Source organism: Hylobates moloch, unplaced genomic scaffold, assembly GCF_009828535.3.
Source record: "Hylobates moloch isolate HMO894 unplaced genomic scaffold, HMol_V3 SCAFFOLD_6, whole genome shotgun sequence".
Lineage (NCBI taxonomy): Eukaryota > Metazoa > Chordata > Mammalia > Primates > Hylobatidae > Hylobates > Hylobates moloch.
Window position 1 is genome coordinate 62,664,195 of NW_026652281.1, and position 27,168 is coordinate 62,691,362.

The 27,168-nt window shown below is 32.9% G+C and overlaps 1 long non-coding RNA gene across 1 annotated transcript in view; it reads left to right on the forward strand.

Moving 5' to 3' along the window:
• Window positions 1-7,189, forward strand: part of LOC131383777 (uncharacterized) — a 235,146-nt gene extending 227,957 nt beyond the window's left edge. Inside the window, exon 3 of the long non-coding RNA XR_009214042.1 lies at window positions 7,067-7,189. This is a non-coding gene — a long non-coding RNA (uncharacterized LOC131383777). The remainder of the gene's footprint in view (window positions 1-7,066) is intronic.
• Window positions 7,190-27,168: the final 19,979 nt, after the last annotated feature.

Below are 27,168 nucleotides of genomic sequence, written 5' to 3' on the forward strand. Positions count from 1 at the left end.
ATGCCTTTTAATTAGCTAAAATTAGATTTCAAACTAAGCACATTATGTCACTTTGATTCAGGAGTTTCTAATATGTAGCTCATGTGTTTAGGTGAGTGGAAATGAGGCATATTCTGAAAATTCTGTACTCATTATGTTTCTTAATACTCATTTGGAAAACTTGTAAATTGCAATGAGATACATTTTTTACCGGTCAACCTATGAAGAAGTAAACAGTGATTTTTGCTTTAGAGTGCCAAGAACCTAGTGTCTTGATAGAACATTCTATCAATATTTTCACTAAACGCCATAAATATCCAAAGGGCTTAGTAATAGCTTTCTGCTTTTTGGCATCTTATTATTGTACTTTTTATTAAATGAGCAATATGTTAAAACAATGCTGAAACTTTGTTCAATATCTATTCCATTATCAAGAAGGAAACTTCTGCAATATTAAAAAAAAAAAACTTTAGTCAGAAACTTATTGAATGCTTTTTAATTTAGAGGTGTTCTTTAATTTCTTTGATTAGTTTTTCACATATTTATTGGTTTATGAAAAAATACTGTGCATTAGAATTGCAATCAAAGTATGAAATTGCATTATAACGAAGGCTTCTTTTTAAGATGACTCCTTTAGTATTTTAATAAAACCTTTTAATTATGGTTCAAGCTAGTCTACTTTCTACTAAATTTTGTTTCATAGTTCCAATGTAAAAAATAAAATGGAAAGGTACTACCTTATGACATAGATCCAAACTTTTGACATTGAGTGACAATTAGAAACATTACCCATCTTGATAAATGTTTATGAAAGCATTTCTAATTGAAATTAGATTGCAACTTCTAACCTACTATAAAAATAATGTGTGTTCTTGAGAAATCAACATATACTTAGTATCCTTCTGTAATTTTATAATATTAAGGGTCAATAATCCCTTTATTATCTATGCTTATTTTTGGTAATTTTAATAATGTAGTTGGATTTATAAGGATTGTATATCTAAAAATTCCTCTTTTAAAAAACAGTTCTTTTGTATTTTGCATGCTTTGTCTTTTCCTTAATATAAAAATATTTTATATTTTCTTTAAAAAAATTCCCTTTTTGTTGTTCTCATTTAATAAACACTTATGAATATTCAAGTATGCTGACTTCATTTTTTATCTTCACTTATTTACCTAGAACTTGTTTAAAACGAGCAATTCCTTGGCAACTGCTTGAAAACACTAATCATTTTCATTGGCTTTACTTTAGTAGATACTGTTAAAATATCTCTTCTATATAGGGAAAAGTAAAAAAAAAAGATCATATCTAAACAATTATGGAAGAAATAATTCCAGATTTATCACATAATTGATATATAAACATTAAATATGGAAAACCGAAAAGAAGAAAAACATCACCTTCGTTCTCAATATCCAGGGATTAATTTTTTAATTGTGTTTATGCATTTCTGTCTAGAATCTTATTTGTAAGATAAATAGGTTTATTCATAAGTTCATTGCAAAAGGTATTATTATTTGGTCTGTATATTAATTAAAATCTCATTAATATTTAATGCAGATATACCTGTTTCTTTGGCCTTAATAACATTTTCTTGGACTTCTTCCAAATCCTGTAGATGTTTCTATCTGTCTCTTATGAATGCCTTATCTTCTTTACAGGATGCTTTAACATAAGGTTTTCCCAGGTCTGGAATCTTGGCATTATTCTCCCTTAAAAATTTCTGCCATTTCCATGGCTTCTGTCAGAATCCCAATGTCCACAATTCTCCATTTCTATATCTAACTCCATTTTTTTTTCTTTTCTTTTATTTTTTCTGATCCGGTAACATTGAAATGCCTTCTGGCCACCACTTTTACTGGAAATCAGGGGGTTTTGTTTTGCTTGTTTGATTTTCATGTTTTTTTTTTTTTTCCTTTACTATTTGTTTTATTGGAAGTGTTCGTCACCCTGTTTTCATTTAGTCAATTTATTCACTGACTTCAAGCCTGAGCAATGAGGCCCCTTTTTCAAGAGCACTTTCTTTATTTTCTAATTGTGCCCATCTCATTGCCTTTTTTCCCCCATACTCTTATCTAGCTTAAGATATGATATACAATTTCATAGCACCACTTTTATACAAGACTATAGATTCAGTGAGGCTAACAGCATATTTGACTTATCAACCTTTATGCCTGCAGAACCTAGACAGTGCATAACATTTCCAGTGTTTAGTAATCTTTTACTATTTTAAGTTATTTTCAGGTAAGTATGCATGAGAAAAACCAGTAAAATACCCAAGGGAGGTAGGTCACCTATCCCATATGGTTTGGGAGAAATGTAATTGAGTTCTCAAATTATAAATGTGAATTCAATTTATTTTCTGACTCTGATGAAATATCCTGACTTGTAAGCGGTTTAACAATCATATTTTATAATTAATATAACCATAGCCATGCTATGTATTTAAATAAATTTTTATTTGATATTAATATTTACCAATATAATAGTTGAGATCTGTGTATGGGCTCCTCATATATATTCTTTAATGGCCCAAAATTTTATTGCGTTTACAAGTAAAAGTAGTATAGGGCAATGCAAATGCATTGTTGCTGATTAGTTGCCAACATTCTCTTTGTATAACACAATTTAAAATAGAGAGCATTAAAGTTTAAATTACTAGGTATTTGGGCTACCAAAATGTCAATCTTGACTTACTTCTTTAAACTTCTTTCCTTTGTCTGAAATTAATAATTCTGAGAGTAATCTTACACAATGTGTCCAATAGAGGTCTCAAATAGTCTAACCAGCATGTAGCGCTTTCATTAACTCCACCAAATATTAACAAGAATTCTTTTTCTAAATAAAACACAGAAGCTACACCTCATCACCAACTCTATCAAAAATTGAACGAATATCTAATGTCTTAAATTTTTTATCATACTGCATATTTGTCTTTGTATCTGATTTCAAATGATTAAAATTTATGAACCTAAACTAAAATCATTTCGTGGTGTTTTTACCTGACAGGCATCAACTGTGATGAAAATGATCCTACAATTTAAGCTAATGCAGAAAGAGCAAAAAGTTTCAATTACATCAGACACTTAGAAAAATAACTTTCTACCAAGTGGTATTTTTGGCTATTTATGCTTAAGAGGAAACTATTTTCTGGTAATCTATAGACATTAAAACAAAAATAACAACCTCATTTTTCCTGTTCTTCTTCCATTTGAAAAGCTGCTATTGCTATTCAATTTGTTCACTTTCTTTTTCTCCTCTCTCCTGTGGAGAGTTCTAAAATATTTCATCTTGCCACTTAGTTTTAAGTGAAAGATACATGGAACTACTCAGAATGATTTATTTGTGAGTTACTTGATCTAAGTCACATATTTTACTCTTTGTAATTGTGTTTATAGTTTCAATCAGTGAACCGTTGTTAAATATTTAAATTAAAATATGCAGAAATTTGGCACATCATTGAAATAATGACAAAAATTAAGTAAGAAGATGAATTGGTGTATTTTTTTTCTACAGACAATATGTTAAACAAACCAATCACTCTTTGTAAATGAAATTTGGACTCTGTGAAGCATAAGGACAACAGCGAATATTTATATTTATAGTGGAGGAAAAACAGAATCTAAATTATTAATATAGGAATAAATATAATAAAAATTGTGGCACCTATTATTGGGAGGTATATCTTCTCTTCCCATGTTTTCTTTCTAAAACCTTGATCATTTCAGTTTTCTAATTTATCTTTCAACAAAAGTGTGATATGGTAAAAACTATCTTTTCTAAATATATTTAAAACTTAATTTTGCAGTTTTTTTGTTATTTTACTCCTTATATTTAATGCAACTTGAAACCAAGACTCATATATTATTTCATATCATCCATAACATAGTTATTACAAGGTTGGCAATCAATTTTATTTTGTATGGATTTAGTAATTTGGATTTTCATATTACTGATTTGCTGAACTCTTGATTTACTTTTGAACTACTATTCTGCAGCATCGTTTTAGTTTGAGATAAATTTCAAATTTTATCAGTGTAAAATTGTGCAAACAGAACTTTGATAAAAATACATTAATCAAACTTAATTTTACCATTTTTTGTTGTAGATGCAGAATAAAAATTCAGCTAAAAAATAATAAAATGAACTAGGAAATTTGAACCAACTGAAGGAAATATGATGCTAGTGTAAGAAGGATTTTGTGTTACACAAGCAGTGTATAAATATCACATATTTGGTACTGAAACTAATACCTCTACATTGAAAGAAAAAAGGTTTAATTGTGTCTAAAATTGCCCTTGAATAGTCTGTGGGATGTAGAGGAATTTTTACACAGAAAAGCATGGAAACTCCAGGAAGGGAGAAAGAAGTGGACTAAGGCTGAAGGTGGAAGATATAGCCAGTGAGGACCTAGGATTTTAAAACCAGACTGACTGTTATCAATTACTCTTTAAGAAATTAATGAAAGAAAAGTTGAGCACTTTTTGTTCAACAGCTATTAAAAACTGTTGAGAAAGTTTGTGAAACATTTAATGTCAATATGAAAGAATAATAGATGATATAACTAGGAGACGATTGGAAGACAAAGAAGAAAAAATTGTGTGACTATTTTAGTCATCCTTTGTGCATCTTTGATTTGAGATGAAATCTGAATGACGTCAATGGGAGTAAGAACTAATTATTGGAAAACACATAACCACTAAAATTTAGGCATGCCATGACAATAGATTTGTGTGAGACTAAAAGGAAGACCCAAACATAAATTTAGGTCCTACGTATGTTACTGATGGAATCATGACTACCTGAAATAAGTGACACATACAATAGGGGGTCTTTAAGGCAGAAAATATAAGATGAGCTCAGTGATAGATATGTTGTTTATAATAATATATACTCAAAGTCCTTTAAAATTCAGATCAAATACATCATTTGGATACAAACGAGATACCTATGCTTATTACACATGGTTAATATTTCCAGTAAATATAACAGAAGCATAAATTACTATTTAAAAAGAGATAGTTTCATTTCTGTAATTTGGGGTAGTGGGCAGTGGTAGTTTCTTTTGAATAGAAAAGCATATAATTAACATATTTTATTATGCAAAATTGTGATGTATGATAGATTAAAAGGCATTTGTGGTTTGAGTGATGCAGTTTTTGAAGAGAAATGGAGAATCTGTTAGAAAACAGGGAGATGCTTCAAAAGTCCGTCCACAGAGAAATTTTCTGCCACAAAGTGGCAAAATACCTCATGTTAAATGTCTAGTATTCAATTTTAATTGGTTTCCTTTTATGTATTTTTCTAGAACTACTTGTCCTCCTTTGTTCTCCCATGCTAGATTGTAATCTTTCCAGAGTTTCCCAGTGAGAGAAATAAGAAAAGACATCTTCAAAATTACTAATAAAAGATACACAGAGAAATATTCATAAGTACCAGAAATGATGTTCTTGTTTGTTTCTCTTTCTTTGAGTTTACTATTGAATCACAAACTGTATAAAGAATTTAGCCGTGGGACGGAGACTTCTGTGACCAAGCAATTTTACATTCATACCTTCCTGATATCCTATTGCTCAAGATGATGATTTTTCCATTGTATTGAAATGATGTAACCTGACGCCATCCAATTCATGTACTTTATAAATTCATATGTAAGGCTTACTCTGAGCCAGACCCTGCTCTAAGCATTTTACAACTAAGTCATTGAAATCTCCTAGAAGCACTATGAGATAGGTGCTACATTATCACCACTTTCAGCTAGAGGTATGAAACCAAGGGAGATGCAGTAACATTCCTGAGTCACACAGCTGGCCAGAGGGAGAGACTTCTATCTCCTGAGACTGTCCTCTTACCCACTACACCATGCTATCTCCATGCCTATAGAAATTAAAGTGTGCCCGTCATCCTAAAGGAGATATTCTTAACGCTTCCCTGCCTACCTTGAAAACAATGCAAAAAATTTTTCAATAAAGTAGAAATTGAGGTCTATTACATTGGGGAGTTTCGTATTTTTCATGAAGAGGCACAATCTGCATAATTTCGAGAACTGGCTTTGGATTACTTTCATTGAAATAAGCCTAAGCAGACGCAGGTAACAAACTCATTAGTCCCTGCTCATTGCTGTGAAAGATTTTTTTCCCTAAAATCTGTTATATGCAACAACTTTAGGTTTGTGGTGCTTTAAATTAGAAAGAAAGGTGACAGTTGTACTATTGAAAGTAAAGCATGTTTATAAAGAATAGGAGTCAAGTTGATAAAACAACATGATCAAAACTTTATGGAATCTGAAATTTAACGTGAGAGATAGGAAAGTCACCCATCTCAATAAATCTTAGGATTCTTCAAGAAAATGAGAAAGGTTTTAGATTCTCTGAGCCTTGATGTGAAAGAAAAGAACAGAGGGTAGTGAATATGTCAGGCAATGGTTGAAAAAGAGAATAAATTAAACATGCTCGAATATTCTTCCTTCCTAAACGTTTTCATCAGATTAGGACTGAGCTGGAGAGCAAAGACATGTAATTGGATAGTAAATCAATGCTTTAACATTAACAGGCTCAGATTCTGTTACTGTCTGAAAAATGACATTGTGAAGAATTGAAAGTGACAAGAGACACTGAAGGATATTTCTAGGATTGCAATCAAGAGTGGCAAGATAAGATCTGACAGAAATATTGTAAAAATAGTGTTGCAAAATAACAACAGTACTAATTAGCTTCTTTCTTTTCAGCTTATTAAACAAACTTACTGTATTCAATTTATTGAATTATCTATAATGCAAGCTGAGTGGTCCTAGAGAAGACACAAGGTAATGCCACAGCAATTGATAAAAGACCACATGAATAGCTTCGGTTTTTGAATCCTTGTTGTGATCTTCCTAACACTATATTTACTTTCAAAATATAATTGCACTATTAATGGAAACATTATATTTTCTCTCTAGAGTTTCAACCATTTGTAATTGCCTATTAAAGTTAATCTTAGAAAGTAATAATGACAGCGGTCTAGGGTTTTCATGTGCTTTTTCTTTCTCTTTTTCTCTTTCTTCTTTCCTTTTTTTTTTTTTTTTTTTTTTTTGGCGGAGTCTAGCTCTGTCTCCCAGGCTGGAGTACAGTGACGTGATCTCAGCTCACAGCAACCTCTGCTTCCCGGGCTCAAGCGATTCTCCTGCCTCAGCCTCCCGAGTAGCTAAGATTACAGGCGCCCTCCACCATGCCCAGGTAATTTTTGTCTTTTTAATAGAGTTGGGTTTTCACTGTGTTGGCTAGATTCATCTCAAACTCCTGACCTCATGATCCCCCCGCCTTGGCCTCCCAGAGTGCTGGGATTACGTCATGTGCTCTTTCACATGAGCAAAATTCCCTACTTTTCTCCTGGCTGGTATTATTCTCATGCCAATACTCTTCCTTTAGTGTTCATTGTGCTTTAACCACTTGGAGACTGGGTAACATTATCACCAATAGATGAAAGCTTTAGAGTACTTATAATTTAGCATAAATCTATTGACTATCTTTCCTATTTCTATTTCTTTTCTAGTTACCCTCTAAAGAAATAAGAATAAATTACTTTTTAAAAATTCAATATACAAAGGTGTCAATTAGATCTGCATTTATACCAATCGCTACTTTCTGATAATAAAAAAGTAAAATAATAAATATGTGCTTTGTAACTGGAGACATCAAATTTTAAAAAAGAGTATTTTCCTGGCCAGTCTATTATTTTACTCAGTCTTAAATACTGACAGATTAACTCCTGTACTATTAATCCATTTTCTTGACACATCAAATTCATGCTAAATTAATAAGGCGTAACGTTGGATTTTGAAAAGAAGAAAATTATTTGGCAACCCTGCAAATAGAACTCAGACAATTAATTCAGATGTTTTCAATTCGGCAGAGTTACCTGCCTTAGAAAAATGCTGAGTGTGATCATTAATAGTTAAATTAGAGGAAATCACTCTATATTAAAAGCAAATAATGATTAGAATCTTACCAGTTATATATTATCTGTGGATTTGCTTCCTCTGTTTTCCAGCCAAGTTTCCTAACTAAACATCTTTCTTATGTGTCATGTTTTCTTATTGCCTACCTACAATTTTACCATTGCTTTCACAATGCAGACTACTTATTTTTTCCAAGCCAAGTATTCAAAATAAATGGCTATTTTCCATAAGACAAAATTACATATCCTTAAAGAGCACAAAGAAATCCCTACCAACATTTTTGTAAGAAACTTAATTTGATATCAAACAATGCTATGTACATATAAACAAAGAAGGAAGTACATAATCGACTATATCGGAAATGGAAAAATTATTGAAACTATAGGTTTTTGTCAAAGCAAATTTAGAAAAGTAAACAGACTCTATTTAAATTGTTTAGCTTAAAGTTCTTAAATTTCAAAACTTCATGAATGGCAGTAACATACCAAGTAAAGGTGCTAAGTATCCATTAAATATAATGAAATTGGTAATGTTAACCACAAATCTTAAATTGTTTTTCGTTGAAAAATATCCAAGTTTTAAACTTTATCTGTATAAATTTTTGACTGAGATATTAATATGGGAGTCTACCTTAGTATGATTGTCACTGTTTATCACTATCTTAATCATCAGTCATGTTGATATTCTTATCTGTGGATGATATAGATTATTAAAACTTAAACAATGATCATAAAACAATTATCAGTATGATTTAGGTGTCATAATATTTTCTCTATTAAGCATTTCAAATGTTAAGACCTTAAAGATACTGTAGCATTCTCTGCTCATCTAAAGATGTTAGACTAGTTATTTCTCCAACTCTTTGTACTTTAAAGTTAGCTGAAAATTAGAAAATTCCATTTTCAATGAAAGGAGGAATATAGAAAACATCCATAATTTCAATTTCAGTTTATGAAAGATGCCTTCAAAGTACACGGAAAGTTGAACTGGGACTGGAAAGGATGCTGAGAAAAAATGCATGGCTCTCAGAGCTTATGCATTTTAAACAGCAAAATAGTTTATTAAAGGTAGAGATGCTCAAAACAATAGCTCCGTACTTGAAACAGCAACACTGGGTCTACAGGCTGGCAAAGGAGGGAGATTCCAACAAGGAAATACGAAGGCATGTTGTGTGTACAAAAAGGCTGTTTTAATGTACTTATTTGGTAGAAAAACTACACCTTGTAAATAGCACTGCAACTGCAGTAATATGTCACCAAATGAGTAATGATGGATAAGTAGTGACTGCATGTAAATGTAAAAGATAAATGGCTTTGTAAAGTATTTATACAGATACTTGGAAAAATTGCTATATATATATATATATATATATATATGCTGCAAATATGCAACCGACATAAATTGAGATGGAAAGCAACTGCAGACATGTACGAAAGTGCAAGCTTATTGATTTATTCGTCCCTTTTGGCAGAAATCTTGCAATAGTTACTATTCATAATGTTTAAAAGAAAGCTATAAAATGAATAAAACAAGAGAATGAAATGACAGATTTTAAGGAATAGGCTCTTGTGATTATTGAAGCTGAGAAGTCCTGCATCTGAAGGGTAGGCTGGCAAGCTGGAGACTCAGGGAAGGGTCAGTGTTGTAGTTCAAGTCCAAAGGTTGTTTGCTGGTACAATTCCCTCTTCTTTTGGGAAGTCTGCCTTTTTCTATTTAAGCCTTCGACAAATTGGAAGAAGCCACTGACATTAAGTAAATTTTACTGGATATAAACTGATTTATTGTAAATGTTCGTCACTTCTAATACCTTTATAGCAACAACTAGATTCCTGTTTGGCCAAATTACTGAGCACCATAGTTTAGTGAAGTTAACACATGAATGTAACCAACACACCATCTTAGGCCAGCTGGCTTGTGGACATCTTGTTAGCTGACTGTAAACATCTGGTGACCCTAGGGGAGATCTACATCAACACCCAGCAGAACCCAGCTCTCATTGCCAACCCATATATTTGAATGGTGCACTAAGCTACTAACTTTTGGATACATATATTTTTTTTAAATAAGCAAAAGCTAACTGGTTCTGACCAGGTGCTGTGACTCATTCCTATAATCCCAGCACTTAGGAAAGCCCAGGTGGGTGGATCACTTGAGGTCAGGAGTTGGAGACTAGCCTGGTCAACATGGCGAAACTTCTTCTCTACTAAAAATACAAAAATTAGCCGGACTTGTTGGCGCACATCTGTACTCCCAGCTACTTGGGAGTCTGAGGCACAAGAATTGCTTGAACCTGGGAGACCGAGGCTGGAGTGAACTGAGATCATGCCGCTGCACTTTAGCCTAGGCAGCAGAGCAAGACCCTATCAAAAAAAAAAAAAAAAAAAAAAAGAAAGAAAAAAAAGCCAACTGATTCTGAAATAAAAGGTAAATATAAAGATATTATTTTACTTTAAATTGACCTATAAAGTTAAGACTTCCAGTCCAGTAAAATAAGTTGTTTCTTTTTAAAACATTAACAAGAATATAGCATTTAGATGGAAAAATATGCACACAAAATCAAAGAAATTCTGACAAAAAAAGATCAATGAATATTAAAATGTATTGTAAAACACAATCATTAGAGCAATTTAATTTAGTTCTGAATCATAAAATAATAGATAAAATAGCAGGAAAAAATCCAAAATAGTCTTAAATACTCATGAATTTAGTGATGTAATAAAACATGAACTTAAAATCAATAGAGAAAAGCTGATTTATTCAACAAAGTGTTTGGATACTTGGAAAAAAACATAGAGGCTTGGGTGGAGAAAAAGCTGAATTCTTGTTTTCCAATATCAGAATACATTACAGATAATAGTAGAAATACAAATAAGTGAAAACATTAATATATGTATAAGTTTGCCGGAAGAAAATAAGAAAATATTTGAATAATTTAAATATGTGTTAGGATTTATTAAGTAGCATAGGAATTAAAAAAGGAAAGAATTAAATTATGAATACATTAAACTTTTTATTATGAAAAATCTGTGATGTTGATGGGAATATAAATTAGTTCAACCATTGTGGAAAATAGTGTGCCGATTCCTCAAAGAGCTAAAAACAGAACTACCATTCAACTCGGCAGTCGCATTACTGGGTATGTACCCAAAGGAATATAAAGTGTTTCCTCATAAAGACACATGCACATGTATGTTTATTTCAGCACTATTCACAATAGCAAAGATATGAAATCAACTTAAATGTCCACCAATGATAGATTGGATAAAGAAAACATGGTGTATATACACCATGGAATACTGTGCAGCCATAAAAATGAGATCTTGTTCATTGCAAGAACATTGGTGGAGCTGGAGGCCATTATTCCAAGTAAACTAATACAGGAACAGAAAACCAAACATCACATGCTCTCACTTATAAGTAAGAACTAAATGATGAGAACACACAGACACAGAGAGGGGAACAATAGACACTGGGGCCTACTTGAGTCTGGAGGGTGGGAGGAGAAATAAAAGCAGAAAAAATAACTATTGGGATTTAGGCATAATACCTGGATTGTGAAATAATCTGTACAACCCTCGTGACACGAGTTTACCTATATTACAAACCTGCACATGTACCCCTGAACCTAAAATAAGTTTTAAAAGAAATCTATGATCATAATCAGAATATGAGTAACACATTAGGAAGACACAGTTGCGATGTAATAATTATTTTGTTAATATGTATAAAGAATTTTATAAATAGTAAATCATGACAGAAAAATAAAAAGATATGTGAAAAAACATTTTTCACCTAGAAAAGCAACTTACTTTTAATTTTTAACGTGTATAAGCCTACTCATATATTAATATGAATACCAGTTAAAATATGTTGACCCCAAAACTTGACAAAGGCTAAAATGTTTTATTATACGCAGTGTGATAAATAAGTGAGGAGCAACAGGCAGCCATAATCTTTTGGTGAAACTGTAAATTGATATGATTATTTACAGTTAAAGTGTACATGGCCTAATCTGATAATTATCCTAATGAAAAATTTCATGATGAACATAATGGTGGATATAAACGTTGACTTAAAGGAAATTTATGCTGATAAAATTGTGGAAAAAACATAAATGGTTTTGAAGAAGGACTGGCTAAATAAATTATGCTAAATCTATGAAAAAAAGGGATAAATGTTATATGCAGTGTCAATTTCCAAATTGGAGATATAAGTGAGTCTTTATGGGATAGTAATAGTTATATGATAATAAACTTTAGATAGATAAATAAATTTTAGATGGAATAAACACATACACAGATATGACACCTATCTGTATCTGTCTCTCCTCTCCATTTACCTATGCTTATTATATTTAATATATGCATCTATATGTATACGCAAAATAAAGTATATATAAAAGACATTCAATAGGCATGCAAGAAGTTGTTCATTGTGTTTGCCTCTGGGGAAATTGACAACCTAGGGATAGAATAAAATTAACATTGCATTTGGGCCAGTCCTGGTGGCTCATGCCTGTAATCCTGCACTTTGGGAGGCTCAGGCAGGAGGATCACCTGAGGTCAGGAGTTTTCTAAATATAGAGTTTTCTAAAGTACACTTTTCTTTCATTTGTCCTGGATATTTTCAACAATTAAAATGATTATTGTTCAAAAATGAATTGTGTTTCTATACACTGGCAAAAAAAATCAAGAAGAAAAAGAAATTAAGAGATTAATTTCATTTATAACTTCCTATAAAATAATAAAATAGGAATAAATTTAACCAAGGAAATTAGAGACTCTGAAAACTACAAAACATTGCTGAAATAAATTAAAGATCTAAAACAATGCAAAGGCCTACTATATTCATGGATAAAAGACAATATATTTAACATGTTAACATTATTAAAATCTACTGATTTAATTCAATCTCTATCCAAATTCCAACAGCTGTTTTGGCAAAATGGGAGAACCAGACACAAATTCATAGGAATTTTGAGGTGTTCCAAATACTCAAAGCAATCTTGAAATAGAAGAGCAAATTTGTAGAGCTCACTCTTCCCAATTTCAAAATTTATTACACATCAACAGTAATACAAAAATGTGGTTCTGTCTTTATGTAGAAATAAAGCAAGAGCTACAGTAATCAAAACACTGTGGAGCTGGCCATATGTAGCTATACAGACCAAAGTAATAGAATTAAAGGTACAGAAATAAACTCATATATCTATGCTCAAATGATTTTTAACAAAGGTTTTACATATATTCCATAAGAAAAGAGTAATCTCTTTAATAAATAAGGCTGAGTAAACTGTAAACTGAATTTCCATAGGCAACAGAAATAAAGTGAACCCCATCTCATACCACATATAAAAATTAACTCAAAATGGAACAACAACCTAAATATAAAAGCTACAACTATAAAATCCTTAAAAGACAATAAATGAGGTAAATATTTATGACCTTGTATTTCGCAATTGATTTTTAGATATGACACCAAAAGCATGAATGACAAAAGAAACAGTAGATACATTGGCCCTAATCAACATTAAGAAACAAATACAAAACACACACAAAAATTTGTGCATCTCTGATAATTAACTTTGTGTGTCAACTTGACTAGACCACAGTACCAAGATATGTGGACAAACATTTTCCTAGATGTTTTTGTGAAAATTGTTTAGATTACAATATCATTTAAATCAGTAGACTTTGAGTAAAGCAGATTACTCTCCATAATTTGGGTGGGCCTAATGTAATCAGTTAAAAGTCTTAATAGAAAAAAGGGCCTACCTCTCCAGAGAAAAAGAGAATTTTACCAGCAGACTACACCTGGACCGAAACTGCATCCCTTTTCTGCGTTTCCAGCCTGCTGGCCTCCCAGGCATAATCTGGACCTGCCAGTCGCCATAATTGCATGAGTCAATTCTTTAAAGTACATCTCCCTGTTTCTCTTGAGAATTGTGACTAATACACCATAAAAGGACTTTATTAAGAAAGTGAAAGATAACCCATAAAATGGGAAAATATTTGCAAATTATATATCTGATAAGAGTTTGATATCCAGATCATAAAAGGTATTCCTACAACTAAACAAACATCAACAACAAAAATAAAAACCCTAATTTTAAAAATGGTCAAAGTACTTGAATAAGTGTTTCTCTAAAGAAGGTATACAAACAACCAACAAGCAATTGTAGAGATCTGTTTCATTAACTATCAGGGAAATGCGTATTTCATATACATTTGACATAAAGGACAAATATTCTATGATTCCATTTATATGAAATGTCTAAAATAGGCAAATTCATAGATTCATTTAGATATTGATCTAATCCAAACTAATCTAACCTAGGAAGTATATTAGAGATTAGGGGGGTTAAAAAAAGAAGGGAACGCAGATTTATTGCTTTGTGGTTATAGAATTTCTGTTTGGACTGATGAAAAACTATTGGAAAGAGTGGTAATGGTTGCAAAATATTCTCAAAATAATTAATGTGCTTGAATTATACATCTTAAAGTGTTTAAAATGAGAAAATTTATCCTTTATATATATTTTTACCACAGTAAAAAGAATTACAAATAATTATTCTGGTGGTAGAAAAGGGGTTTGAATACATTTTTCACCACACCTCATTAAGAACATGATAATTGACAAAGATGTAAAATAGTTGGAGGTGTTATGCTTGCAGATAGTAATTTGGTAGAATCCTGTTCTTACAACGGGAGCATATGCAGTAGGATCCTGGAAGCGTATGTGTTTGAAGTGAAATGAGGAAAGACAAAAATTGAGGTCAGAGAGTTAGGCGAGGCAGATAAAAATAGCAACCCATAAAGAGAAAACCATATAGAAAAATATGACATAATCCAAGATTATTCAGCATAATTCATACAGAAGCAGAAGAGCTTGGGTGTGCTAAATGAGAAACAAAGCTTTTTTGTTTTTTTAATCATCACATATTAAAGGTGCAATAAAAACATTGTGGCCATTTTTTTTGGGAAAGGGTTCAAAACAATTTTTCAAAGAAAGATTCTATCTTTCAATCATTACCATCATTTTTCATTTACTCGTATAAAGAAATGAGTAGGATCATATATTTAATTTTTTTTGAGTTTTTAAAGTACTTCTAAATGGATGGAGTAGCCTCTTCTGCCCTAAGGTTAACTTACGGGTGTTTATAGCATGGAAACACACACACACACACACACACACACACACACACACACACACACATAAAATGCACAAATAATGTATTGCTCATAGGATACTCTTTGCAGTGTATAGATTAACTATGTACAGAGTTTCATATCTATTACTTCTTTAGAATACTGTTTACACATTTGGGAATTAGATTTAGAAGAAAAGACTTCCAAGCACCTAGGGTCCCAGGCGATCAAAACATTTTTCCCCCCTCAGGGATATTTATTTTGTAAACAATAGTGTTCTTTTTAATTTTTCTGTAAACATGTATTTAGCAGAAATGTTAAATGTTTTCACTTACATTTGCTACCAGGATTTATGAAGTAAAATGTATAAGAAAACTTTTCTCAGATAAAGAGGTAAGAAACAAATTTATTTTATTATCTTTGGCACCCACCTTTTCCTATAGGAAAAAAAATAAAGAAATATTACCATGGCACTTGCTGCATGCCTGTAGACCAAGAAAATAATATTTGTAAATCTATATAATTCTGATAGTGGCAGTAAATGCAAGGCCACTGTTCTAGCCTTACACCTTAAAGATACATATATATGTGTGTGTGTGTGTGTGTGTCTGTGTGTCTGTGTGTGTATAAATCTTCTTTCATTGTCCATTATCTGTTGTTACAATATTCTGTATTATAAAAGTGAGATCCTTCTTTTAAATACACAGTCACTCAGGTTGGCAAGCTTTTTAAAGATATGTGTTAAGTGCATGCTAGAAACCCTGTGATTCTCATTTTCTTATGGTTTAGAGGTCTACAGCTGTTCAACCAATGTCATGATTGTACGTTAGAGAGATCAGAGTAATTGAAGTTCAAACAAGTGTGGATATGGAAAATAACAACACTGTCATCCTCACTGGACACTCAGTTTTTTCATTATTTTGAAATAGAGCAATAAGTCCCAAAGTGACCTTATAAAATATCCAATGCAACTCACTATTTTACAGATGAAGATGAAGCCCCACAGAGGCTGAATGTTTCTCCCAAGGAAAACTCTTGTAAGTAAGTCCTGGCGCATTTCGATGTTCTGGATATAACACACTCCCTTTGACATGTTATCTATTCACTCTACTTATAAGGACAAATACAAATTAAAACTAGAGGCTTAATTCTACCTTTTGAAGAGAGATTTCCCTTCCCTCCTTTGTCTCTGAGCATTTACTCTAGAATAACTGTGAGTACATTCTCCTCTCTTTGAAATGTATGTAAATCCTTCTGAAGACCAGACTGGCATTTTGCCAGCTTTATGACCTAAGAACATCTGTCTTTAGAACCTGGGTACCATGTTTGTGGAATGTAAACGTCAAAGAAGATAGCAGCTCTATCTGTCAATTTCTTTGGGATGGTAGAAGCCTAACATCCTTGGATCTTTTGCTCCAAGCTGCAAAACTACCTCCTATCGTAAAGATATGGGAAGTTTGCTTTTACTCTGGATAAAGCCAATGAGTTAGAATATACCTTGTGTGACAAATGGTGCTGTCAAGTCCTCTCGATGACTAGTCATTGTTTATTTTGAAAATGTGTGTAATGGATTGTAACTGCTTTGCTATTTAAAAGGGTGAGAATTCTTTCTGTCTTTATTGTTTCTTAATGGATTGCCTGTAATGCACATTACATCTGGTTTTATGCATATTCAATAATAAAAGATGTTTTCTTTCTCTACCACCTTAAGAGAGAGAATTTCTGGATTGGGAGAAGATTTTGCTTTTAATTATATTTACTCAATGCACTAAGAGTAAGTCCTTTTTTTCTTTTATTCTTTCCTCTTCCTTATTTTTGTATTTTATCTCTTCCTTCATACCTTCAAAAACTGAGCACCTGTATGTGCCAGGCACTGCACAAAAGACAAGAGATAATTAACATTTGTTTGAAATTTAGCTTAACAAACATTTATATTGCACTGATCCTTGTGAAGTATCTACTATTATAGGGACTTACTGGCACACAACTAAGATCAGCCATTGCCCTCAAGACACTGACAGAGGCAAAACACAATGAATAAATAATTATAATGCAATAGGGTTCATGGCATAACAGCAGTGTACACAGGTCCTCTGCAGTGCAGTGTTTAGGTGTAGAGATCCTGACTCCAAGCTTTCTGAAAATTTAATCCAATGGTACCACTTACAAGACTAATGGCTTTTGCCAAACGTATCTGCCTCAGTCTTCATATATAAATGAAATAATATTTCCTACCATGCACAGATGTTGTGAGAATTAAATGACTTTATGTACATAAAGCCCTTAGAGAATGTCTCTTATAAAGTAATGCTTTTATAAGTTGGAGCCATTTATAGGAGTTTGTAGGAAGAACATTAATAACCCATCCTAGACAGTGGCTTCCATGAATTCTGAGCATAGACAAAGAAGAGGTGTGTGACCATGCTATGTATGTGGAGAAGCATGTGTGGCTCAGGATTTTGGCAAGTGAAATAGCAAGGCACAAAATGGGGTCATCGTGAGGACTTTCTTTGCCATATTTAAGAGGTTAATCTTCAGTATAGAGTTATGGAAGAAGTTTAGCAGGGAAGTACCCAGCAGGTTTGCAATTAGATACAGCGAATTTATTAGAAGACAGATTTTTGAATCATTGGAAATAGAAGGGGATGTGGGAATAAGATAAGATATAATGGTTTGACTGCTTGATGACCTTATGTCCCCAAGCTCCTAAATATAATTTTAAATGGCACTAATTAATAATACAGCTTATATATCAAATTTTTCTGATTTAAGATTTCTGAATTTTTGCATTAAAATTATATTTTTCCTGTTTTACATGTTTAAATTTTATATATTAATGCTAAACGAAATCATCAAAGAGATAGGTCGAATTTTCTTTATCTCTTAAAACAGGTGGTAAATTTTAAAAATCAATTTTATTCTGTATAGCTAAGGCATAAAACATGAGTTATGAGATAAATATATTTAGGAAATTTGTTATTATTGTGAAACAAATGAAAATAACCATCATCTTACATAGTTACCCATTTATATCCTAGAGAGAAGAGTAGTTACAATGTACTAATTTAACAAAAATTCTAAATACAATGCAGTATTAACTATAGTTCTAATGTTATATGTTCGACTTTTAGACTTGTACATATCTGCTACTTTGTATCCTTTGACCTATATTTCTCTATGCCTACCCTCCTCTCCCCTGACCATGGTAACCACTGTTTTACTCTGTATTTCTGTATATGAGACCTTCTTTTTTTTTTAATTCCACATATAAGCAAGTTTATGCAATATTTTTCTTTTTGCATCTTGCTTATTTCACTTAGCATAATGTCCTCCAGCTCCATCCATGTTGTGATAAATGGCAGGATCTCCTTCCATTTTAAGGCTGAATAATATTCCACTGTATATATGTATGACAGTTTCTTTATCCATTTGTCTGTTGATGGACACTTAGGTTGTTTCCATATCTTGGCTATTGTGAATTATGCTGCAATTAACATGAGAGTGCAAATCGACTTACAAGGTGATGATTTTATTTCCTTTGGGTATATGCCCAGAAGAGAGATTGCTGTGTCATGCAGTAATTCTATTTTTAATTTCTTTAGAAAAATCCACACAATTTGCATAATGGCTATACCATTCTACATGCCCACAAACACTGTAAAAGATTCCCTTTTCTCCACACCCTTGCCAACACTTACTATCTCTTTTCTTTTTGATAATATGTATCCTAACAGATGTGAAGTTATATCTCATAATTTCCCTGATGATTAATAATGTTGAACACTTTTTCATATACTTGAACATTTTTATGTCATCTTTGGAGAAATGTCTATTTAGCTTCTTTGTCCATTTTTTAATTGGGTTGTATTTTTCCTGCTATTGAGTTGTACCATTTCCTTATAAATTTTGGATATTAACTCCTTATCAGATATACAGTTTGCATTTTTTCCTCAGTCCCAAGGTTACTTTTTATTTTGTTGATTGTTTTGTGGCTATGCAGAAGCTTTTTAGTATGATGTAGTCCCATGTCAGTATCTCCACTTTTGTAGCTTGAGCTTTTGCTGTGACATCCAAGATATCATTGTTAAGGTCTATGTCAAGAAGCTTTTGCTCAATGTATTTTTCTAGTAGTTTTATGGTTCCAGTTCTTATGTTTAGGTATTTTTATCTATTAGGAGTTGATTTTGTATAAAGTGTAAGATATGAGTCTATTTTTAGTCTCTTTCATGCAAAAATCCAGTTTTACCAGCAACATTTATGAGACTATTCTTTGCCCATTGTGTCTTCTTGGTGCCCTTGTGAAAAATTAATTGCCCATATGTGTTTGAATATATTTCTAGGCTTTCTATTCTGTTCCACTAATCAGTATGTTTGCATAATTTTAAATGACACTAATTAATAATACAGCTTATAAATCAAATTTTTCTGATTTAAGATTTCTACATTTTTGCATTAGCCGATATACATGCTCAAATGTCCGTGTTCATTTCCTATTGCCCTCAAGAGTGATAGATGCAGGAGGCAGAAAAGGAAGGGTCCCTGAAGAATCTCCAACCTGCCCCACAAGTGTTGATGTCTCATGTTTTTGTGCAGGTAAGGGAACTTGCCCAGGGCCTTGTCTGGGCATGCTGATTGGAGGCCCACATGCACTGGGAGAATGGGGTGGAGCCAGCAGGAATTTGCGCCTTGTGCAAGGGCCTGAGGCTGGCCTCTTCACCTCCTGTGTGGTGGCCTGGTATTCAGTCTGCGATGTGGGAGCCTGTTGGCAGGACCCCTCTTCCTTTGCTGAGAGCTTTCTTTTCATCCATTAAAGCCATCCTCCTTACCCTTCAGTGTGTCCACGTGACTAACATTTCCTAGTCCTGAGACAAGAACCTAGATTTTAGCTGAACCAAGGGACAAAAACTCCTGCATCAACAGCACTTGAATTTCTGACTGCTATTTTGTGTATTTCAATGAATTTTAGCCTGGACAAATACATAACTATATAATTATAATTCTATTAATATGAAAAGTTACAATGAATTATAATAATTTATAATTATTATATATTTTAAATTATGTAAATCTGCATGCTGTAATCATTATCTCTTGGCAGTTTTTGAAAATTCAGAAATGTCTTCATATCTTTGTCTTGATGTGTTTTTCTTAAATGGGAAGCAGGACAAATGCACATGGTGAAATATTAACCAACGAAGAGTATAGTAAAAATATAATAGCTTAAAGGACCAAAAATATAGTGAGATATGGATAAGAAATGAAAATAAGAGGATATAAGCAGTTGACGAATATTATACAAATACCGAGATACCAGAGAAGCAAATGAGTTTCTTTCAAAATGACCATGTTATCAGTAAACAAAGAAACGAGAAAAATACATTGAAAGTAGCACAAGCTACATTCTAAAATTCAGATGCGAAGCTATGACAACTTTAGAAATGTAAACTGCTCTCTTAGTAGCCAAGGTTAGTTTCACCTTTCCTGTTATTGTATTCATAAAATTTCATACAGAAGATATGGGGTTTCATAAGCAATGCTAATTTCAAACTTGTCAAACTGGAAAAAATAAAAGGTTTTCTGTCTAAGTTATTGTCATCTTTTATAACAGTAATTTTAGTGTTAGATTTTTATGTTTGCAAGCATTTTCCATTTTTACAGGCTCAGTATTGTAAACAATATAGATCCATTCACCTTAAAACTACATTTTCTTTGCTCTTTCAATTCTTATAAACTGAAAATTTAATATATTTAAATGACTACTAAGCATATTTTCATTAAAAATAATTTTCAAATGTAATAGAAACAATAATAAATTACTTCATATTGTATGTTGTGGTAATGACTATTTTAGGTCAATTGAATTCCTGATAAGCTCCCCAAACCTGTTCATTTCACAACCTTCCTCATCTTTGATAGTGACAATTATATTAAGTTGCTTAGGGCAAAAATCTTGATGTCATCCTTGATGTTTCTATTTCTTTTATACCCAATAACTAATCCATGAATTCTAACACCTATACTTTCAAAATACATCTGGAACCCAATCACTTCCCATCAGTTTTCCAGATTAATACAAGCCACTATCATTTTTTATATGCTATGGCATTAGCCGCCCATGGAGGGAAGGATTCATTAATTATTTACTAAATGAAGTAATAAATTAATGAATATATGCTTCCTGGACAACTAACAGTATTCGATATATAAATATTATCATCTTATTTGTGCCAAATATTGAAAATAGTTTGTTATTTAAGTGTAAGTCATCTCTAGTACAATAAAAAAGCATCATGATTTTAAATAGCTACTCTGATTTAGTGGTACTGCTATAGATAATTCTGTATTGCTTTGTCACACTTCAGGTTAGTTAAAGCTGACAGCAAATTAAATAACTATTTATCACTAGTTTAATTCAAGCTGCAGGATAATTAAAAGCCTGAAAGTTCACTTTCAGTCAAACGTGAGTAAGGAAGCAAGAGGAGGAAACTGCAAACCTACCATTTCCTGAGCTTCCTGAGAATTGTTCATATACCGTTTTGTAAAATAATTCATATACCACTTTAAAAGCAAATAAGGAGATATGGTGTCAATTGCATTCAAATAATATTAGTTCGATTTTTTTTTTTTTTTTTGAGACGGAGTCTCCTCTCTCATAAATCACCTCTGGTTCACCTTCTCTGCCTCACCTCGAGTACTGGAATACAGGTCCCCCACCACCGGCCAAGACGGGGTTTCACCGTGTTAGCCAGGATGGCCTCGATCTCCTGACCTCATGATCCGCCTGTCTCGGCCTCCCAAAGTGCTGAGATTACAGGCGTGAGCCCGGCCAGTTCATTTTTATTTAGAAATATGAGAAAGTTTAACCATGAATAAATTGTTTCTGAATGTATTGCATTTTATATTGGAAACATTTTGTGAGAAATTTATAGTAAATAATTTTCTTTATTAAATAATTGTTGACTGACTATCAGATTAGACAATGCTGACAAATATCATTTTAATGTTCAGAATAAATTTTAAAATGTTTGAATAAAGTGGGAAGTGTAGAGTTTCCAATTTTGCTAATATTTTTTATGATAAATTTTAGACATCAAGCAAAAATAATCAAATACGAAAGCAAAAAAGGACTTTTCTGGAGATTGCCTTGGCCAGAGAATTGTGTCTTGCATATTCGAGTAAATTGAACCTATTCATAGTATTAAATTTATGTTTCTACTATAAGCAAAATAAATTGGCTGAAATTGATTTTTTTTGTTTCTCTCTTAATTATCCTATGCACAATAGGTGCTCAATAGATATTTCTTAAATACAAATACCATTAAATATTAAAAAATAACAATTTGAACCTGGTACTTTTATTTCATGTAAGTACATACTGATTCAGAGCCATATTCCTACCTTTGAAGATGTACCTGTCAACAGCACGTGTACCTTAAAATTTGCAGGTGCACTTATATGACCTTAATCGCTGAGCCTGCCGTCCTCCCTGACCTATCAAAGCTTTGAAAGTCAGAAGAGGAGCTGGACTTCTATAGCTAATCAATGGTTGGATTGCTCAGAGAGTTTTCACATTCTTCTTACTTTTCCCTGGTTGATATTTATGAATGTTTCCCTTATCTATTCCCCATCTAGCATAAATAATGCAACCAATCCATTTCCATGTGTTTTATGGAAGCTTAAAGAAACAATAATGAAGGGACATCACTAAGCCATAGTTTAGAAACTAATATTGCAAACTTCTTAAAAAACCTAATTATTTAATAAAAAACACATAAGCTACAAGAAACTGTAAATAGGTTTGGAAAGGCATTGTCAATACAATAAAACTTAATATTATTAAGTTCATAGACCAAGTTGTACAAAATTTGACATTTCAACAAAAGCCTTTTAGGATGCAATCTCAAGCTGAAATGGCAAACAGAATCCACAGTAAAATATTTATTGAATTCTATTTCAAATACTTTTAAAATTTATATTACAGATTATTTTTCCCAGAAGTAATATTTTATAATTAGGAAAATGGTGAGGGGGAAATATATAATATAAATAAGTAGAAGTTATTATTATTAATCTCTCTCTTGCTAATGCTTTAGTACAGTGACTGAAATTTAAACACCAGATAATCCTTTCTCATATCTTGGAAGTTTCTGTTAAAATAAAATTATTTAATGAAATGAAAATTAATGATACACATTTTAACTATTGGTATTTTATCTCAATTTAGACTAATTTCTACCTTCAGCAAAATGTCTCCCAAAGTCAAGTAATAGGGCCTGATCTGAAGCAGCAATGAATCTTCAGATGTCAAATATGCACTGAAGGCTATGAATGCAGAAGATGAAATAATTAATATCAACTGGGAGAGCCAAGGAGCAATGGGGAGGTATGTGTATAAATTATCCATATAAACTCTAGTAAATTTTGGTTTGCCACCTGTCACTATGGCTCCCATGCCATATCTTATTGTCCCTATGCCATATATCTTGTTTAATCAAATTGTTTGTCTGAGATGTCCATTAGAGACAGATAGTCCTTACTGTCATTCCAACAAAAAATGACTTGAATAATAACTAATGCCAGTTCCAAAAGAGGATGTTAGAACATGATATGATAAATGAGTATTCTTCAAAAGCATTATATGCTATGCTGGCAACAATTTACAATCAGAAAATCTGTGAAAATACAGTGGTTAAAACTTGATAATTATAGGATTATGAAATAATGAGTGCTGACAAAAAATTATTTTGACGAATTATAAGAATAATATTTAAGAAGACAGAAGTCTCCTTGTGGAAAGAACAATATAAAATACAATCTATACGGTGGCTCATTCCTGTAATCCCAGCATTTTGGGAGGCAGAGGCAGGCAAATCACGAGGTCAGGAGATCGAGACCATCCTGGCTAAAATGGCGAAACTCCGTCTCTACTAAAAATACAAAAGAAAATATTAGCCAGGCGTGGTGGCGGGCGCCTGTAGTCCCAGCTACTCCGGAGGCTGAGGCAGGAGAATGAAGTGAACCCAGGAGGCGGAGCTTGCAGTGAGCTGAGATTGAGCCACTGCACTCCAGCCTGGGCGACAGAGCTAGACTCCGTCTCAAAAAAGAAAAAAAAAAAAAAAAAAAACAAAAACTATAGCACTCTTTTCGGTTGATTCCAAACTATCTAACACAACCAGTGAGCAAGAAGCATAAAATTATAGGTCTACATGAAGTGTTTTTTAATCCAACAATTAAATAACTCCCACTGTCACGTACATAAAAAGAAGAGTATTCATAATGTATGCTTTTGAAAGGTAGCTTCAGGTTCCCACAATAAAAGATGCCTTACAAAGCTGACTTTTTGGAGTTTTTCTATTTCTGATGTGTTCTACTAGCCAAAACAACAGCAGGGACCTGAAATTACCATTAGTTCCAGCTATCAAATATTAATAAAAGAAACAAACTGCCATTTTCATTAATCATATCTCAACCTCTAATTAAAAAATAGGGGTTATCAAGAGGTAGTCATCAGTTTAATAGTTTGAGAATTTCTATTTCTTTTACTATACAGCACCAGAGAATTGTTGGAAGCAAATTTGTGGGAAGCAAATATGTTGAGTAATATGAAGTACCACTAGTTACTAATTTTTATGCAGAAGATTAGCATCCATATTCAAATCAAAACCAAATTCAGAATGGTATTCTTCTGGCTATGAGACTGAAGATGATGGGAAATTGATTTATGATATGTAAAGAGAAATATATTCTGATAAATCTTGTCAATGACTTTCTTTTCCTAAGTGCTGAAATTCTATTTAAACTGCCATGAAATTCAGCACAAATGATAATCCCAGTGTACTCACAGCTGCTTAAAGATATTTACCTTGCATTTGAGCAAAACTTGGCCAAAAGATTCTCAGCATGGCAAACTGTGATTCTGATCTCTAATTCTTAGGGAAGTGAGACTGTATTTTCATATTTTTTCCTAACAAGCTTTTAACAATTTCACTTCCTGAAGCTAACCCTATTGTTATAGAATCACTTAGACTTTCAGAATTCAGTAGGAAATAAATTAATTTTTAGTTTTTCTATTTACAGTTTTTGTAGCTAAAGAACAGGGACAATCCGAGAAAATTCAAAACTTTAAAAAATGTATTTTCAATTCAAATATCTCTGTATGTAGGGCATAAGTGGATGAAAGCACTGACTTTGGGGTTACAGAGCCATATCTCAGAGCTCAACTCCATCTATCTGTGTAACCTTGATCAGCTTTCTGAACACCCCTGTACCTTAATTTTCTCATCTTTAAAATGGGAATACTTATGCCTAACCCAATTTGGCAGGAATTTATTATCCTTATCACGACTGAGACATTTATTACTAATGTAGTCCCTTCAATATGATTCTCTCCCACATTTATCTGATTATTGATATAAGTTATTGTCTCCATGAATGTGACTATAACCTTAATATCAGTTCATATAACATTCCTAAGGCACATTATCTCTCTTACATACATTTTCTCTCTGTCTATATAAATACCAAATTTAGTACATATTCTTTAAGAACACTAAGATATTGAGGTCAAGATTAGTTGTCCTCATCGATGATCAAATGCCAACCCTTTAACTCACATCTTTATTACCTACTGCCTTTTTAAAAATTTATGCATTTATTTATTTTCGAGATGGAGTCTCTGTCTGTCACCCAGGCTGGAGTGCAGTGGCATTATCTCAGCTCACTGCAACCTCTGCCTCCTGGGTTAAAGCGATTCTACTGCCTCAGACTCCCAAGTATCTGGGATTACAGCTGCCTGCCACCATACCTGGCTAGTTTTTGTATTTTTAGTAGAGATGAGGTTTCACCGTGTTGGCCAGGCTGGTCTTGAACTCCTAACCTCAGGTGATCCACCCACCTCAGCCTCCCAAAGTGTTGGGATTACAGACAGGAGCCACCACACTCAGCCTCTATTACATACTGTCTTTAAGCCTCATTTGAAATTGAAGAAGAGAGATTTCCCTTAATCTTAGGGATATATTGTGTATCATTGGGAAAGTTACTTCATTTTTTTGTTATTATTGCTTTTTTGAGATAGAGTTTTATTGTCTCCCAGGCTAGAGTGGAGTGGTTTGATCACAGCTCACTGCAGCCTTCAACTCCTGGGCTCAAGAGATCCTCCCTCCTCAGCCTCTCAAGTACCTAGGACTATAAGCATGTATCACCACACTTGGCTAATTTTTAAATTTTTTGTAGCGACAGAGTCTCACTATGTTCCTTAGGCTGGGTTTCAAAATTATGGTCACACACGATCCTCCTGCCTTAGGCTCCCAAAGTGATGAGATCACAGAAGTGAGCCACTGCACCAGCCTACTTCATCTTTCGTTAGTGTCAATTGTTTCATTTGGAAAAGTGTCTTGAAAACAGTTTTAAGGCCGGGGACTGTGGCTCATGCCTGTAATCCCAGCACTTTGGGATGCCGAGGAGGGCAGATCACTTGAGGTCAGGAGTTCCAGACCAGCCTGGTCAACATGGCAAAACACCGTCTCTACTAAAAAATGCAAAAATGAGCCGGGCGTGGTGGTGCACGCCTATGATCCCAGCTGCCCGGAAGGCTGGGGTGGGAGAATCGCTTAAACCTGGGAGGCAGAGGTTAAATGAGCCAAGATGGTGCCATTGGACTCCAGCCTGGGTGACAGAGCTAGACTCCGTCTCAAAAACAAAATAACAACAACACCATTTTAATTTCCTAAGGTTATTGTGAGAACTAAATGAGATAATTCCTGTAAAGTGTTTCTCATAAAATATGACAACTCTTATTGCCATTTATCAGTGACCTTCCATTGTTTAAAATTCATCATAATTAAGAACTGTTTGCTGTAGGTCTAAAATAGAAAACCGACATTTGGAATATTGTGAAGTTAATATTAGTTGTGGCCATGAGAAATAAGTATCTACACATGCATGTAGAGATATCCTGAAGAAAATGTTTTGTACTCTTTCAGAAATAACCATAATAGGCAGACGAGAAAAATAAAGTTAACAAAAAACAACTCTATTTGCAAATATCTGAAATTAAATGTAGGATTCTGGAGAAAGATGTGTTATTGAAAGAATATGTGAAA